We start from the raw sequence: 16338 nt of genomic DNA, 5'->3' as shown, positions 1-16338 counted from the left end.
GAAGTCATTGCGACTGAAGGTGGGAAGCGCTGCATTTTATTTAGATCTATTATTAAAGTTCAGAGATATCACTTATTTACATCAGGAGTTTCCCTAAATGAAACGGTGAAAGTAAACATTACCATGAACATCTTAATAAAGGAATAAACACATTAAGGGTGTTTGTTTGCTGAAATTCGTATTAAAATCGTTTTATTTATATTGTGCAACATAGATTTATAATGTTTTTATGCAAAGTATATATTTTGAAAAGGAAAAAAACAATAAATCGTTGTATGAAGGCTGTAATGTTTAAATAATTTACCATTTAAAAGACGTGAAGGTCACATGACCATCAGGAAGAACGCAGCATCTCAATTCTCAAAGGACGCGTTCTCTGCCCTCGCGGTCTCCTGAGTTCGTTCTTCCGAGGACACCAGGCAAGACCGGTCTCCAGAAGAACACAAGTCCGTTCTCTGCGTTCTTGGAATTGAGAAACAGCCATGGCTTTCACAAAGAGCCAGGAACACTAACAGGAAGTGACTAAACACGAAGTAGGATATAATGCAAAATAAAAGTATTCCCTTTTACACACGAAGTAGGTTAATTAAATAAATTGTGAATTTCACATTTTAACAAAGGAAATATGCATGTAAAATATTTAAAGAAGATATTTTAAAGTGAAACTTCTTAAAGGGCAACACATTCTCCGTAATGCACTTTTGCACATGCGGGTCAGTTTAGGACCATGATCTGTTCACACTGTAAATCTGATATAGGCCACATTTATAAGAGCAGTATAAACAGCCATGCTAAAAAATCAGCCAAGAAGGGTCTGGGGTAAGGCCAGGTGCACCTGCAAGCTCAGACTGCATGAATGTTTTTAATGTCTACAGCTAACCCCGCCCTTACCGCTACCCTTCACAGTAACATCCATGTCTAAGACTGCATGTGCAAGTCTGCAACCAGAAACTCTTAGTTAAATGACCAGATGTCGAAGTGAATGACACTAAATACTAACATTAAAAAAATTCTGAGATTGTCCAATTTTGACAGCTTTCAGAATTACTCTACACGTACTCTATGCCTCCTCATCTAATTTCTAAGTATGATGAGTTGTCATGTGCCAGAAAAAAAAAATCCCCTGAAATCATAAGTTGTGTAGAGAGTAATTCAAGAGTTCACACTTAGCTGATAATCAATAAAGCGTATTTGGCATGCTGTCCCGGAAGAGAACCCTGAGCTCGTAATATCCTCGAGCCCGGGGCTCCCTCCCGTTAGAAGGGCGAGAGGGGAACTCGAGGTCAGGTAGGTCTCGAGAACTCCCCTGCTGGTCACCGTGAGAAGTGTAAACTCAGGTTGTATTGGGTGATAATTTGTTTTAGTCGATTGCTATGGTTTATGTTTTTGGACGGTGGGAGGAAACCGGGGAACCCGGGGAAAACCCACGCGAACACGGGGAGAACATGCAAACTCCACACAGAAACACCAACCAGCCCGATGGGTTGGACTAGCGGTGTTCTTGCTGTGAGGCAACAGTGCTAGCCACTGGGCCACCGTGTCGCCCGATCAGAAAAAGTGGGAGGATGTAGGGGTGGAAGGGGGGAGCTTCAAGACGAAGATAACTGGAGTGGAAAACACAGGTTATTTAAAATGCTTCCGTAATCATCTAATAGGGCTGATTACGGAGCTAACAAGAAGCCAGCCGTGTTGATTATAAGCATGTGATCCTCTCGAAATTAGTTTATGAATAAACCACACAAAGTAGTGTTCTCTCTTCTTTTATTCATTAATTTTAAGTCGTTTTGGAAAAAAAAAAGACCTGCTGCTTAATTTTGATTCTCGGCTGCATGCCGCATTGCACATGAGGTCTCAGACATGCAGTGACATTCATGTTTAAGACTGCATATCTAAGACAACATGTGCAATGCTGATGGGTCTGGGTGCAGACCAGGTGCACAAGCAAATTGAGATTGCATGCATGCATTTAATGTGTACAACTACTTTTTTTTTATTTAATTTTTAATATAGCAGATGTCTTCAGTCCTGCTCCTGAATGATTATTATCCAACAGATTAATTTATTTCACCATAATCCAACACACTGAAGCAGTTAATCAAGTTTGTCAAGATCATATAAAATAAACAAGCAAATGTGCTGAAGAAGATTGGAAATATACTTTCCAGGACAGTGGATATCCAAAAGCAGAGTTCAAGATCTGATATAGTCTTGATTGTAGTATTCACCCTAATAGTGCAGGAGGCGGTGGACTGTGTGTAGGTCAAGGTAATTAGTTAAACAGAAAATCACACCTCTCTTCTTTAATACAGATTGCATTGAAGCCATTCATCAACTTGACTATGACTAAGTCTCGAATTTGAAACTTTGGGCAATGCACACAAGAATATGATTAGATGGCTGTAGTGGGGTTATTGAAAAAAAAGAAAGCAAAAATGTTCCACCACTATAGAGAGAAATAGGGGGATGAAGATGTTTTGTCTATCCTTGAGTGTTGTGTCTATTCTGATTCCCCACTACATAAGACTGTTCAACATACAGGCAAAATAAATGAAATCACATTCCAGCTCCAACTCCCACCCATAACCAGCAAGGAAAACAACCATAAATGGGAATCCAATATTTGCCAATATATTGATATCCTCAGCCACCATTTCATGTTTGAAAATCCAGACAAGAAGGGTGTAACTGCCAACCGGTTGTATGTTTGAACGCATGTTTGAGACTGCATGTCTGAGGCCGCATGTCTCGGGAACATTTGCAAAAGTATGATATTGAGAAAGGTCTGGATGGAGATCGGGTGCATGTCTACATGCCACCGAGAACGGTCTGAGTGCAGGCCAGGTGTCTAAGGTTGCATGTCTGAAACTGCATATCTGAGAGACCCCATGTCTGAGACCGCATTTCTGAGGCTGCATGTCTAAGACTCCATGTCACAGAATGAAGGTCTGAGACCCCATCTCTCAGAACGAATGTCAGACCCCATGTCTCAGAACGAATGTCAGAGACCCCATGTCTCAGAACAAAGGTCTGAGGCTGCATGTCAGAGACCGTATGTCTGAGGCTGCATGTCTGAGGCTGCATGTCTAAAACTGCATGTCTGAGATCGCATGTCTGAGGCTGCCGTCTGAGACCCCATGTCTCAGAACGAGTGTCTGTGACTCCATGTCTCAGATCGAGTGTCTGTGACCCCATGTCTCAGAACGAATGTTAGAGACCCCATGTCTCAGAACGAATGTCTAAGACCCCATGTCTTAGAACGAAAGTCTGAGGCTGCATGTCTCAGAATGAATGTCTGAGTCCCTGTCTCAGAACAAATGTCAGAGACCCCATGTCTCAGAACGAATCCCTGAGACCCCATGTCTCAAAACAATTGTCACAGACCTCATGTCTCAGAATGATTGTCTGATGCTGCACATCTGAGACTGCATATCTGAGGCTGCATTTCTGAGACTGCAAGTCTAAGGCTGCATTTCTAAGACTCCATGTCACAGAATGAATGTCTGAGACCCCATGTCTCAAAACAATTGTCACAGACCTCATGTCTCAGACTGATTGTCTAATGATGCATGTCTGAGACTGCATGTCTGAGGCTGCATGTCTGAGGCTGCATGTCTAAAAATGCATGAAGCTGCATGTCTGAGACCGCATGTCTGAGGCTGCATGTGTAAAACTGCATGTCTGAGGCTACATGTCTAAAATGTATGTCTAAGGCTGCATGTCTGAGATTGCATGTCTGAGATTGCTTGTCTGAGGCTGCATGTCTGAGATTGCATGTCTGAGATTGCTTGTCTGAGATCGCATGTCTAAAACTGCATGTCTGAGATTGCATGTCTCAGGATGCATGTCTTAGACCGCATGTCTGAGGCTACATGTCTGAGGCTGCATACCTGAGATTGCATGTCTGAGGCTGCATGTGTAAAACTGCATGTCTGAGGCTACATGTCTAATTATGCATGTCTGAGGCTGCATGTGTAAAACTGCATGTCTGAGGCTGCATGTCTGAGGCTACATGTTTAAAAATGCATGTCTGAGGCTGCATGTGTAAAACTGCATGTCTGAGGCTACATGTCTAAAACTGCATGTCTGAGGCTGCATGTCTGAGATTGCATGTCTGATGCTGCATGTCTGAGATTGCATGTCTGAGATCGCATGTCTGAGACTTCATGTCTAAAACTGCATGTCTGAGATCGCATATCTGAGATTGCATGTCTGAGGCTGCATGTGTAAAACTGCATGTCTGTGGCTGCATGTGTAAAACTGCATGTCTGAGGCTGCATGTGTAAAACTGCATGTCTGAGGCTACATGTCTGAAACTGCATGTCTGAGACTGCATGTCTAAAACTGCATGTCTGAGATCGCATGTCTGAGGCTGCATGTCTGAGGCTGCATGTCTAAAACTGCATGTCTGAGGCTGCATATCTGAGGCTGCATGTCTAAAAATGCATGTCTGAGGCTGCTTGTCTGAGATCGCATGTCTGAGGCTGCATGTCTAAAACTGCATGTCTGAGACTGCATGTGTAAGATCGCATGTCTGAGGCTGCATGTCTAAAACTGCATGTCTGAGGCTGCATGTCTGAGGCTGCATGTCTAAAGCTGCATGTCTAAGACTCCTTGTCACAGAATGAATGTCTGAGACCCCATCCCTCAGAACGAATGTCAGACCCCATGTCTCAGAACGAATGTCAGAGACATCATGTCTCAGAACAAAGGTCTGAGGCTGCATGTCTAAGATTGCATATTTGAGGCTGCATGTCTGAGACCGCATGACTGAGATTGCTTGTCTGAGGCTGCATGTCTGAGATTGCATGTCTGAGGCTGCATGTCTAAAACGGCATGTCTGAGGCTGCATGTCTGAGATCGCATTTCTGAGATTGCATGTCTGAGTTTGCTTGTCTGAGACTGCATGTCTAAGGCTGCATGTCTAAGACTCCATGTCACAGAATGAATGTCTGAGACCCCATCTCTCAGAACGAATGTTAGACCCCATGTCTCCGAACGAATGTCAGAGACATCATGTCTCAGAACAAAGGTCTGAGGCTGCATGTCTGAGGCAGCATGTCTGAGATCGCATGTCTGAGGTTGCATGTCTGAGACCGCATGTCTGAGATTGCATGTCTGAGGCTGCATTTCTGAGATTGCATGTCTGAGTTTGCTTGTCTGAGGCTGCATGTCTAAGGCTGCATGTCTAAGACTCCATGTCACAGAATGAATGTCTGAGACCCCATCTCTCAGAACGAATGTTAGACCCCATGTCTCCGAACGAATGTCAGAGACATCATGTCTCAGAACAAAGGTCTGAGGCTGCATGTCTGAGGCAGCATGTCTGAGATCGCATGTCTGAGGTTGCATGTCTGAGACCGCATGTCTGAGATTGCATGTCTGAGGCTGCATGTCTGAGATCGCATGTCTAAAATTGCATGTCTGAGGCTGCATGTCTAAAACTGCATGTCTGAGATAGCATGTCTAAAACTGCATGTCTGAGATAGCATGTCTAAAACTGCATGTCTGAGGCTGCATGTCTAAAACTGTGTGTCTGAGATTGCATTTCTGAGGCTGCATGTCTAAAACTGCATGTCTGAGATCGCTTGTCTGAGGTTGCATGTCTAAAACTGCATGTCTGAGATCGCTAGTCCAAAACTGCATGTCTGAGATAGCATGTCTCAGATCGAGTGTCTGTGACCCCATGTCTCAGAATGAATGTTAGAGACCCCATGTCTCAGAACAAATGTCTAAGACCCCATGTCTCAGAATGAATGTCTGAGGCTGCATGTCTGAGACCCCTTGTCTCAGTACGAATGTCTGAGACCCCATGTCTCAGAACGAATGTCTGAGTCCCTGTCTCAGAACAAATGTCAGAGACCCCATGTCTCAGAATGAATGTCTGAGTCCCTGTCTCAAAACGAATGTCAGAGACCCCATGTCTCAGAATGAATGTCTGAGTCCCTGTCTCAGAACAAATGTCAGAGACCCCATGTCTCAGAATGAATGTCTGAGTCCCTGTCTCAAAACGAATGTCAGAGACCCCATGTCTCAGAACGAATCCCTGAGACCCCATGTCTCAAAATGAATGTCACAGACCTCATGTCTCAGAACGATTGTTTGATGCTGCATGTCTAAGGCTGCATGTCTAAGACTCCTTGTCACAGAATGAATGTCTGAGACCCCATGTCTCAGAACGAATGTCTGAGTCCCTGTCTCAGAACAAATGTCAGAGACCCCATGTCTCAGAATGAATGTCTGAGTCCCTGTCTCAAAACGAATGTCAGAGACCCCATGTCTCAGAATGAATGTCTGAGTCCCTGTCTCAGAACAAATGTCAGAGACCCCATGTCTCAGAATGAATGTCTGAGTCCCTGTGTCAAAACGAATGTCAGAGACCCCATGTCTCAGAACGAATCCATGAGACCTCATGTCTCAAAATGAATGTCACAGACCTCATGTCTCAGAACGATTGTCTGATGCTGCATGTCTAAGGCTGCATGTCTAAGACTCCTTGTCACGGAATGAATGTCTGAGACCCCATCTCTCAGAACGAATGTCAGACCCCATGTCTCAGAACGAATGTCAGAGACATCATGTCTCAGAACAAAGGTCTGAAGCTGCATGTCTGAGACCGCATGTCTGAGATTGCTTGTCTGAGGCTGCATGTCTAAAACTGCATGTCTGAGACCCCTTGTCTCAGAACGAATGTCTGAGGTGCATGTCAGAGATCGCATGTCTGAGGCTGCATGTCTAAAACTGCATGTCTGAGGCTGCATGTCTGAGGCTGCATGTCTGAGGCTGCATGTGTAAAACCGCATGTCTGAGGCTACATGTCTAAAAATGCATGTCTGAGGCTGCATGTGTAAAACTGCATGTCTGAGGCTACATGTCTGAAACTGCATGTCTAAGACTGCATGTCTAAAACTGCATGTCTAAGATCACATGTCTGAGGCTGCAAGTCTGAGATCGCATGTCTGAGGCTGCATGTCTGAGGCTGCATGTCTAAAACTGCATGTCTGAGGCTGCATGTCTGAGGCTGCATGTGTAAAACTGCATGTCTGAGGCTACATGTCTAAAAATGCATGTCTGAGGCTGCATGTGTAAAACTGCATGTCTGAGGCTGCGTGTAAAACTGCATGTCTGAGGCTACATGTTTAAAAATGCATGTCTGAGGCTGCATGTGTAAAACTGCATGTCTGAGGCTACATGTCTAAAACTGCATGTCTGAGGCTGCATGTCTGATATTGCATGTCTGAGATTGCATGTCTGATGCTGCATGTCTGAGATTGCATGTCTGAGATCGCATGTCTGAGACTTCATGTCTAAAACTGCATGTCTGAGATCGCATATCTGAGATTGCATGTCTGAGGCTGCATGTGTAAAACTGCATGTCTGAGGCTGCATGTGTAAAACTGCATGTCTGAGGCTACATGTGTAAAAATGCATGTCTGAGGCTGCATGTGTAAAACTGCATGTCTGAGGCTACATGTCTAAAAATGCATGTCTGAGGCTGCATGTGTAAAACTGCATGTCTGAGATCGCATGTCTGAGGCTGCATGTCTAAAACTGCATGTTTGAGGCTGCATGTCTGAGGCTGCATGTGTAAAACTGCATGTCTGAGGCTACATGTCTAAAATTGCATGTCTGAGATCGCATGTCTGAGACTTCATGTATAAAACTGCATGTCTGAGATCGCATATCTGAGATTGCATGTCTGAGGCTGCATGTGTAAAACTGCATGTCTGAGGCTGCATGTGTAAAACTGCATGTCTGAGGCTGCATGTGTAAAACTGCATGTCTGAGGCTACATGTCTAAAAATGCATGTCTGAGGCTGCATGTCTAAAACTGCATGTCTGAGATTGCATGTCTGATGCTGCATGTCTGAGATTGCATGTCTGAGATCGCATGTCTGAGACTTCATGTCTAAAACTGCATGTCTGAGATCGCATATCTGAGATTGCATGTCTGAGGCTGCATGTCTGAGGCTGCATGTGTAAAACTGCATGTCTGAGGCTACATGTCTAAAAATGCATGTCTGAGGCTGCATGTCTAAAACTGCATGTTTGAGGCTGCATGTCTGAGGCTGCATGTGTAAAACTGCATGTCTGAGGCTACATGTCTAAAATTGCATGTCTGAGATCGCATGTCTGAGACTTCATGTATAAAACTGCATGTCTGAGATCGCATATCTGAGATTGCATGTCTGAGGCTGCATGTGTAAAACTGCATGTCTGAGGCTGCATGTGTAAAACTGCATGTCTGAGGCTGCATGTGTAAAACTGCATGTCTGAGGCTACATGTCTAAAAATGCATGTCTGAGGCTGCATGTCTAAAACTGCATGTCTGAGATTGCATGTCTGATGCTGCATGTCTGAGATTGCATGTCTGAGATCGCATGTCTGAGACTTCATGTCTAAAACTGCATGTCTGAGATCGCATATCTGAGATTGCATGTCTGAGGCTGCATGTCTGAGGCTGCATGTGTAAAACTGCATGTCTGAGGCTACATGTCTAAAAATGCATGTCTGAGGCTGCATGTGTAAAACTGCATGTCTGAGGCTGCGTGTAAAACTGCATGTCTGAGGCTACATGTTTAAAAATGCATGTCTGAGGCTGCATGTGTAAAACTGCATGTCTGAGGCTACATGTCTAAAACTGCATGTCTGAGGCTGCATGTCTGATATTGCATGTCTGAGATTGCATGTCTGATGCTGCATGTCTGAGATTGCATGTCTGAGATCGCATGTCTGAGACTTCATGTCTAAAACTGCATGTCTGAGATCGCATATCTGAGATTGCATGTCTGAGGCTGCATGTGTAAAACTGCATGTCTGAGGCTGCATGTGTAAAACTGCATGTCTGAGGCTACATGTGTAAAAATGCATGTCTGAGGCTGCATGTGTAAAACTGCATGTCTGAGGCTACATGTCTAAAAATGCATGTCTGAGGCTGCATGTGTAAAACTGCATGTCTGAGATCGCATGTCTGAGGCTGCATGTCTAAAACTGCATGTTTGAGGCTGCATGTCTGAGGCTGCATGTGTAAAACTGCATGTCTGAGGCTACATGTCTAAAATTGCATGTCTGAGATCGCATGTCTGAGACTTCATGTATAAAACTGCATGTCTGAGATCGCATATCTGAGATTGCATGTCTGAGGCTGCATGTGTAAAACTGCATGTCTGAGGCTGCATGTGTAAAACTGCATGTCTGAGGCTGCATGTGTAAAACTGCATGTCTGAGGCTACATGTGTAAAAATGCATGTCTGAGGCTGCATGTGTAAAACTGCATGTCTGAGGCTACATGTCTAATTATGCATGTCTGAGGCTGCATGTGTAAAACTGCATGTCTGAGATCGCATGTCTGAGGCTGCATGTCTAAAACTGCATGTTTGAGGCTGCATGTCTGAGGCTGCATGTGTAAAACTGCATGTCTGAGGCTACATGTCTAAAATTGCATGTCTGAGATCGCATGTCTGAGACTTCATGTCTAAAACTGCATGTCTGAGATCGCATATCTGAGATTGCATGTCTGAGGCTGCATGTGTAAATCTGCATGTCTGAGGCTGCATGTGTAAAACTGCATGTCTGAGGCTGCATGTGTAAAACTGCATGTCTGAGGCTGCATGTGTAAAACTGCATGTCTGAGGCTACATGTCTAAAAATGCATGTCTGAGGCTGTATGTGTAAAACTGCATGTCTGAGATCGCATGTCTGAGGCTGCATGTCTAAAACTGCATGTTTGAGGCTACGTCTAAAAATGCATGTCTGAGGCTGCTTGTCTGAGGCTGCATGTGTAAAACTGCATGTCTGAGGCTACGTCTAAAAATGCATGTCTGAGGCTGCTTGTCTGAGGCTTAATGTCTAAAACTGCATGTCTGAGATCGCATATCTGAGATTGCATGTCTGAGGCTGTATGTGTAAAACTGCATGTCTGAGGCTACATGTCTAAAAATGCATGTCTGAGGCTGCATGTGTAAAACTGCATGTCTGAGGCTACATGTCTGATGCTGCATGTCTGAGATTGCATGTCTGAGATCGCATGTCTGAGACTTCATGTCTAAAACTGCATGTCTGAGATCGCATATCTGAGATTGCATGTCTGAGATCGCATGTCTGAGACTTCATGTCTAAAACTGCATGTCTGAGATCGCATATCTGAGATTGCATGTCTGAGGCTACATGTCTAAAAATGCATGTCTGAGGCTGCATGTGTAAAACTGCATGTCTGAGATTGCATGTCTGATGCTGCATGTCTGAGATTGCATGTCTGAGATCGCATGTCTGAGACTTCATGTCTAAAACTGCATGTCTGAGATCGCATATCTGAGATTGCATGTCTGAGGCTGCATGTGTAAAACTGCATGTCTGAGGCTGCATGTGTAAAACTGCATGTCTGAGGCTACATGTCTAAAAATGCATGTCTGATTCTGCTTGTCAGAGATCGCATGTCTGAGGCTGCATGTGTAAAACTGCATGTCTGAGGCTACATGTCTAAAACTGCATTTCTGAGGCTGCATGTCTGAGATTGCATGTCTGAGATCGCATGTCTGAGACTTCATGTCTAAAACTGCATGTCTGAGATCGCAAATCTGAGATTGCATGTCTGAGGCTGCATGTGTAAAACTGCATGTCTAAGGCTACATGTGTAAAACTGCATGTCTGAGGCTACATGTCTAAAACTGCATGTCTGAGGCTGCATGTCTGAAACTGCATGTCTGAGGCTGCATGTCTGAAACTGCATGTCTGAGATCGCATGTCTGAGGCTGCATGTCTGAGACTGCATGTCTAAAACTGCATGTCTGAGATCGCATGTCTGAGGCTGCATGTCTGAGGCTGCATGTCTAAAACTGCATGTCTGAGGCTGCATGTCTGAAACTGCATGTCTGAGACTACATGTCTAAAACTGCATGTCTGAGATTGCATGTCTGAGGCTGCATGTATAAAACTGCATGTCTGAGGCTGCATGTCTAAAAATGCATGTCTGAGGCTGCATGTCTGAGGCTGCATGTCTAAAACTGCATGTCTGAGATCGCATTTCTTAGGCTTCATGTCTGAGACCCCATGTCTCAGAACGATTGTCTGTGACCCCATGTCTCAGATCGAGTGTCTGTGACCCCATGTCTCAGAACGAATGTCAGAGAACCCATGTTTCAGAATGAATGTCTGAGACTCATTGTCCAAGACCCCATGTCTCAGAACGAATGTCTAAGACCCCATGTATTAGAATGAAAGTCTGAGGCTGCATGTTTGAGGCTGCATGTCTAAAACTGCATGTCTGAGATCGCATGTCTGAGGCTGCATGTCTGAGTCTGCATGTCTAAAACTGCATGTCCGAGGCTGCATGTCTAAAACTGCATGTCTGAGATCGCATGTCTGAGATCGCATGTCTGAGGCTGCATGTCTGAGGCTGCATGTCTAAAACTGCATGTCCGAGGCTGCATGTCTAAAACTGCATGTCTGAGATCGCATGTCTGAGGCTGCATGTCTGAGATCGCATGTCTGATGCTGCATGTCTAAAACTGCATGTCTGGGCTGCATGTCTAAAACTGCATCTCTGAGATCGCATGTCTGAGGCTTCATGTCTGAGACCCCATGTCTCAGAACGAGTGTCTGAGACCCAATGTCTCAAAACGAATGTCAGAGACCTCATGTCTCAGAACGATTGTCTGAGGCTGCATGTCTGAGACCCCTTGTCTCAGAACGAATGTCTGAGGTGCATGTCAGAGACCGCATGTCTGAGGCCACATGTTTGAGTCTGCATTTCTGAGGCTGCATGTCTAAGGCTGCATGTCTGAAACTAGATGTCTCAGAATGAATGTCTGAGACCCCATCTCTCAAAACTAATGTCAGAGACCCCATGTCTCAGAACGAATGTCAGAGATCCTGTCTCAGAACAAAGGTCTGACGCTGCATGTCAGAGACTGCATGTCTGAGGCTGCATCTCAGAGTCCCCATGTCTAAGAACGAATGTCTGAGGCTGCCTGTCTGAGACCCTATGTCTCAGAATTAATGTCTGAGGCTACATGTTTGAGGCTGCATGATTAAGGCTGCATGTCTGAGACCCCATGTCTCAGAACGAATGTCTAAGGACGCATGACAGAGACCACATGTCGAAGACCGCATGTCTGAGGCTGCACGTCTAATGCTGCATGTCTGAGACCCCATGTCTCAGAATAAATGTCAAAGACCCCATATCTCAGAACGAATGTCAGAGACCACATGTCTCAGAACAAATGTCTGAGGCTGCATGTCAGAGACCGCATGTCTGAGACCGAATGTTTGAGGCCGCATGTCTTAACCCCCTGGGGTCAAAGACTGCGTATACGAGTTCTGACAAGTTTTTACCTCATTGAGTTGAAATGAACCTAAATTACACTTTCAGTTTTGATCGTAAAGATAAGATCAATACGTCAATCGAATCTGTTAGGTGTCTACTTTTAAATGTGTACACTCACAACAAAAACAAATGTGTGTGCTTTTGCAAAACAAGGATAATAAACAGTGTAGGCAATCTGTATTTTCTCTCTCCGTGAACTGTTTTTAGAAACGCTTCAGTAAAATGCGCTGAAACTCCACGAAAATAAAACAGTCAGAGATAAGACAGGTTATATGTTTATAAAGCTTGTAGTGTCTACTTTTAAACACAGCTATGCATGTTGAAAACAAATATTGTTTGATAAAGTAATCAGTATGAAACCAACGTTATGTCTAGCTTCTCAGTCTGAGCTCATTAGAGTTAATGCTACCACGCCCATGAAGCTTTGACATTACAAATAGCCTGCATGAGAAGCGCGCAACAGTAGACTGTCAGGAAAAACACGTCATTAAAATGAACTGAAACTCAGCAAATACTCGACAAAGAAACATGTGAGATGTTTCTAAAGAAAGCTTGATAAGTCTACTTTTGCATTAACCAATTCAAGACTAAAACAAATAATCTCCTTTCATGTAATCCGTATAAGAGTAAGGACTGGTACTGATTTTCCTGTTGCCTCATTACAGCGAACGTGATCCCGCCCGCAGTGAAGGCGCAGTTTATATGGAAATTAACTGAGGTGAGCCAGCCAGGTGATAATGTACACGCTTCCCGAGACATGGCATCAAACGACAAGCTTTATTATAGTTATTTATTTTTGTTTGAACGATGGCACGCTACATGGGTGAAGAAGCACAGTACTAAACAGCGACAGAGAATTTACCTTCTTCTCAGAGGAAGAGCGCGACTCTGATGACGAGCGCATACATTTATTGGAACGTCTAGACCCAGCAAAGGACAGAATTCCTGTCGATAAGTCTTTATTCTAACCTTTATGATTTATATGAAATATGTCTTTACAGGCCACTTATAGTTTCATTGCTATACAAAGTGTATCCTATAACACATAGCGTATAATGATAAACATAGGCCTATATAATGAAAAATGTACTGTTATATGAAATAAATATATATATATATATATATACAAACACACACACACACACATATATATATATATATATATATATATATATATATATATATATATATATATATATATATATATATATATATATGTGTGTGTGTGTGTGTGTGTGTGTGTTTGTAAAGGCTAAATACAAATAAAAAGCATACATTTTTTGTACTTTTTTATAAAAAAAAAAAAAAGTTATAAGAGCCTGGAGGTATTAAAGACTTTGCAAATTCAGTTTGCAGATATTTGTAGGTACAGACATCTATTGTGTGCGTTCTTGGCAGTTTTTTCTTGTCTTTTTAACCCATAAGAACCTGGACCAATTTCTCCTTATAGGAAGATTATGGGGCATATAATACAGACCAAATGGACTGCTTATAATATGTTTCTGCAGTTGTTTTTGAAATGCAACCCCTCTGTGAATGATCTGTAATGTTATGTATATGTCACATTGGGCATTTATAATAGATTTTTCAAGTTACATATATGTCACACTGGGCATTTATTTCAAAATTGAAAAAAAAAATTGCTACATAACATTTTTTTTCCAGTTCATTTGTTTTTCCTTAGCATATTTTAAAGCCCCATATCTGTGACCAATACATTTTGCAACAATTCTTTTAAAACATCAAAATTCAACCTTTTTTTGGTATATGGTTGTTTGTGTATTGTTTTCACATTTCGAAAATGTGTGAACTAAATAAAAATAAATAAATACCTCACAGCGATACAGTGGCTCAGTGGGTAGCACTTTTGCCTCAAAGCAAGAAGGTCACTGGTTCGAGCCTCGGCTGAGTCAGTTGGCAATTCTGTGTGGAGTTTGCATGTTCTCCCCATATTCGCGTGGGTGTCCTCTGGGTGCTCCAGTTTCCCCCACAGTCCAAAGACATGTGGTAAAGGTGAATTGAAAAAGTTGAATTGGCTGCAGTGTATGTGTGTATTAATTAGGCTTGCTACGATAGATGGTGTTGACGGTGATACTGGTTTTAAGACGCAACACCGGTGACATCCTTTTTCCACCGTGACACCTTCCCCACTTTGTTTTGTTTTTTAAGTATTCGTTTTTTTATTAAATATTTATTTGAATTAAATGGGAAACATAATTCTAAATAATTTACTTAAGACAAAAAGAGAACCTGAAGACGTTTATGAGGCAATCTGTAAACTTTGCCTGACAAAGATTGCAGCAGTTGGAGGAAACACAACTAATTTATACACGCACCTTCAACACACCTATACTTGACGTTCTACTAAGTGTGGGTCGCGGGTAGATAAGATCAATAGCAATAAATACGCAACGCATAGTCTCATTTTAAAAATCACGCGACCATCATCTCACAATGTTTAATAATAAATTATCTTCTTTATTAAAACAAGAGTGATTTAGCAATGCCGCGCTATTAATAAGCCAACTGCAGAGAAACAAAGCAACCATCACGGCAACAGCCGTGAGCCCTTTTTCCGAAGTTCAGCTCTTCTTTTTTTGCACTTGATTATTATGCGTTTAATGTAAAAAAAATAAACAATAATAAATAGGCCAACAAGAGTGTAGGCTAAGGTGTGTGTCACTGAGGATGCTCTCTTCAAAAACCGAAAGTTGCTTTGTCTGTCTGGCAATATTGTGGCGTTTAATAAATGAAAAGTTAATTTAGATGAGCCTATATTAAAAATTGCAATAAAAGTAAATGACGTGTGGCCACACATCGAATTTGAGGTCTGATCTCATCTCTCTCTCTCTCTCGCTGTCATCCAGACACAGACGCTTAACGAGTCAAGTCGCAAAACTGAGGCTGGTACCAGCTAACAGGTAGAATAGCTGAAGCCTTTGCGAAATCTGTCAAAATACAGCACTGAAATTAACAGGCATAAATGCCTTTGAGCCAGAAAGTCTATCTACGATATCTGTCAAAACGCAATTGGAGCCAATGTAGGAGTTGTGTAGCCTATAAATGATATTATTTCTAATAAAATGAAAACCAAAATAAACTATTCATTGCATTTTTCGTTTGATAAAAGTATACGTTAACGAAAAAAAATCAAAGGGTGGCTAGTTTGTAGTAATGTGTTTTAATATTAATAAAAATATGCTCAGCCTATTTAAGCTTAACGGTTAGCCTATACGCCATCAATAGGCAAGCCATTCAAAAAATATTGTTTTACTGTGTACTGGGTTATAATGTATATTTTACAATAAAAACTAAGCGTAGCATGTCTAGCTGTCATTTAAAACATGCAATTCATTACACACCAGAGCTGTAGACCTACAGTCTATGCAGTGCATAAACTTACAGGGCGGTGTTGGTCAATAGTTATATCTCTGAGGGAGATTATGTTACCTGATAAACAACATTAACTTGAGAGATTTTAAAAATAAAAGGTATTTTAAAAAAAGGAACAACACACAAATCGGCAACAAATAAAACTAAGAATAAAACATCTTGCTGTATGCTGTGTAGTGTATTCTGCCACTGACAGCTCCTGTCAACTGCCGCTTGTGAGAGAGAGCTCAAAGCTGGTATCGATATAACCAAAAGCAAGATCATATCATTATAAATATTCCATAACAATACTTATCGTATTATTTATACATTTACATGTTGTTAATTGAGATTGTGTGATCTGTATAGGCTGTCTGATCTTTACAGAAGCTGTAAACTGACGAGGCGCTTTTATTTAGCCTGTAGTCTTTAGATTTTTTACAATGTTCTATTACTTAACATTTCTTTCATTTTTTTTTTATATTTATATATAAAATGAGTGCTAGCTTGTTTAGTTGTAATCATTATGCAAGGACCGTATTTCACATTTGGTTTAATCTTCAATAGATTTGTTAATAATGTAGGCTATTTTATAAACGGATTGTTCACAAGGACTAAGCTATTATCATAAAATACATTAGGCT

The 16338-nt window shown here is 42.2% G+C and overlaps 1 long non-coding RNA gene across 1 annotated transcript in view; it reads left to right on the top strand.

Moving 5' to 3' along the window:
- The window catches only part of LOC147842349 (uncharacterized), a 736864-nt gene that overhangs the window by 362211 nt on the left and 358315 nt on the right, over positions 1-16338 (top strand). The gene's annotated exons all lie outside the window — the stretch shown is intronic.

Source organism: Danio rerio, chromosome 9 (genome assembly GCF_052040795.2).
Source record: "Danio rerio strain M-AB ecotype USA chromosome 9, GRCz13ab, whole genome shotgun sequence".
Taxonomy (NCBI): domain Eukaryota; kingdom Metazoa; phylum Chordata; class Actinopteri; order Cypriniformes; family Danionidae; genus Danio; species Danio rerio.
The sequence above is the reverse complement of the archived record's forward strand: the minus strand, read 5'-3'. Positions and strand labels throughout refer to the sequence as shown.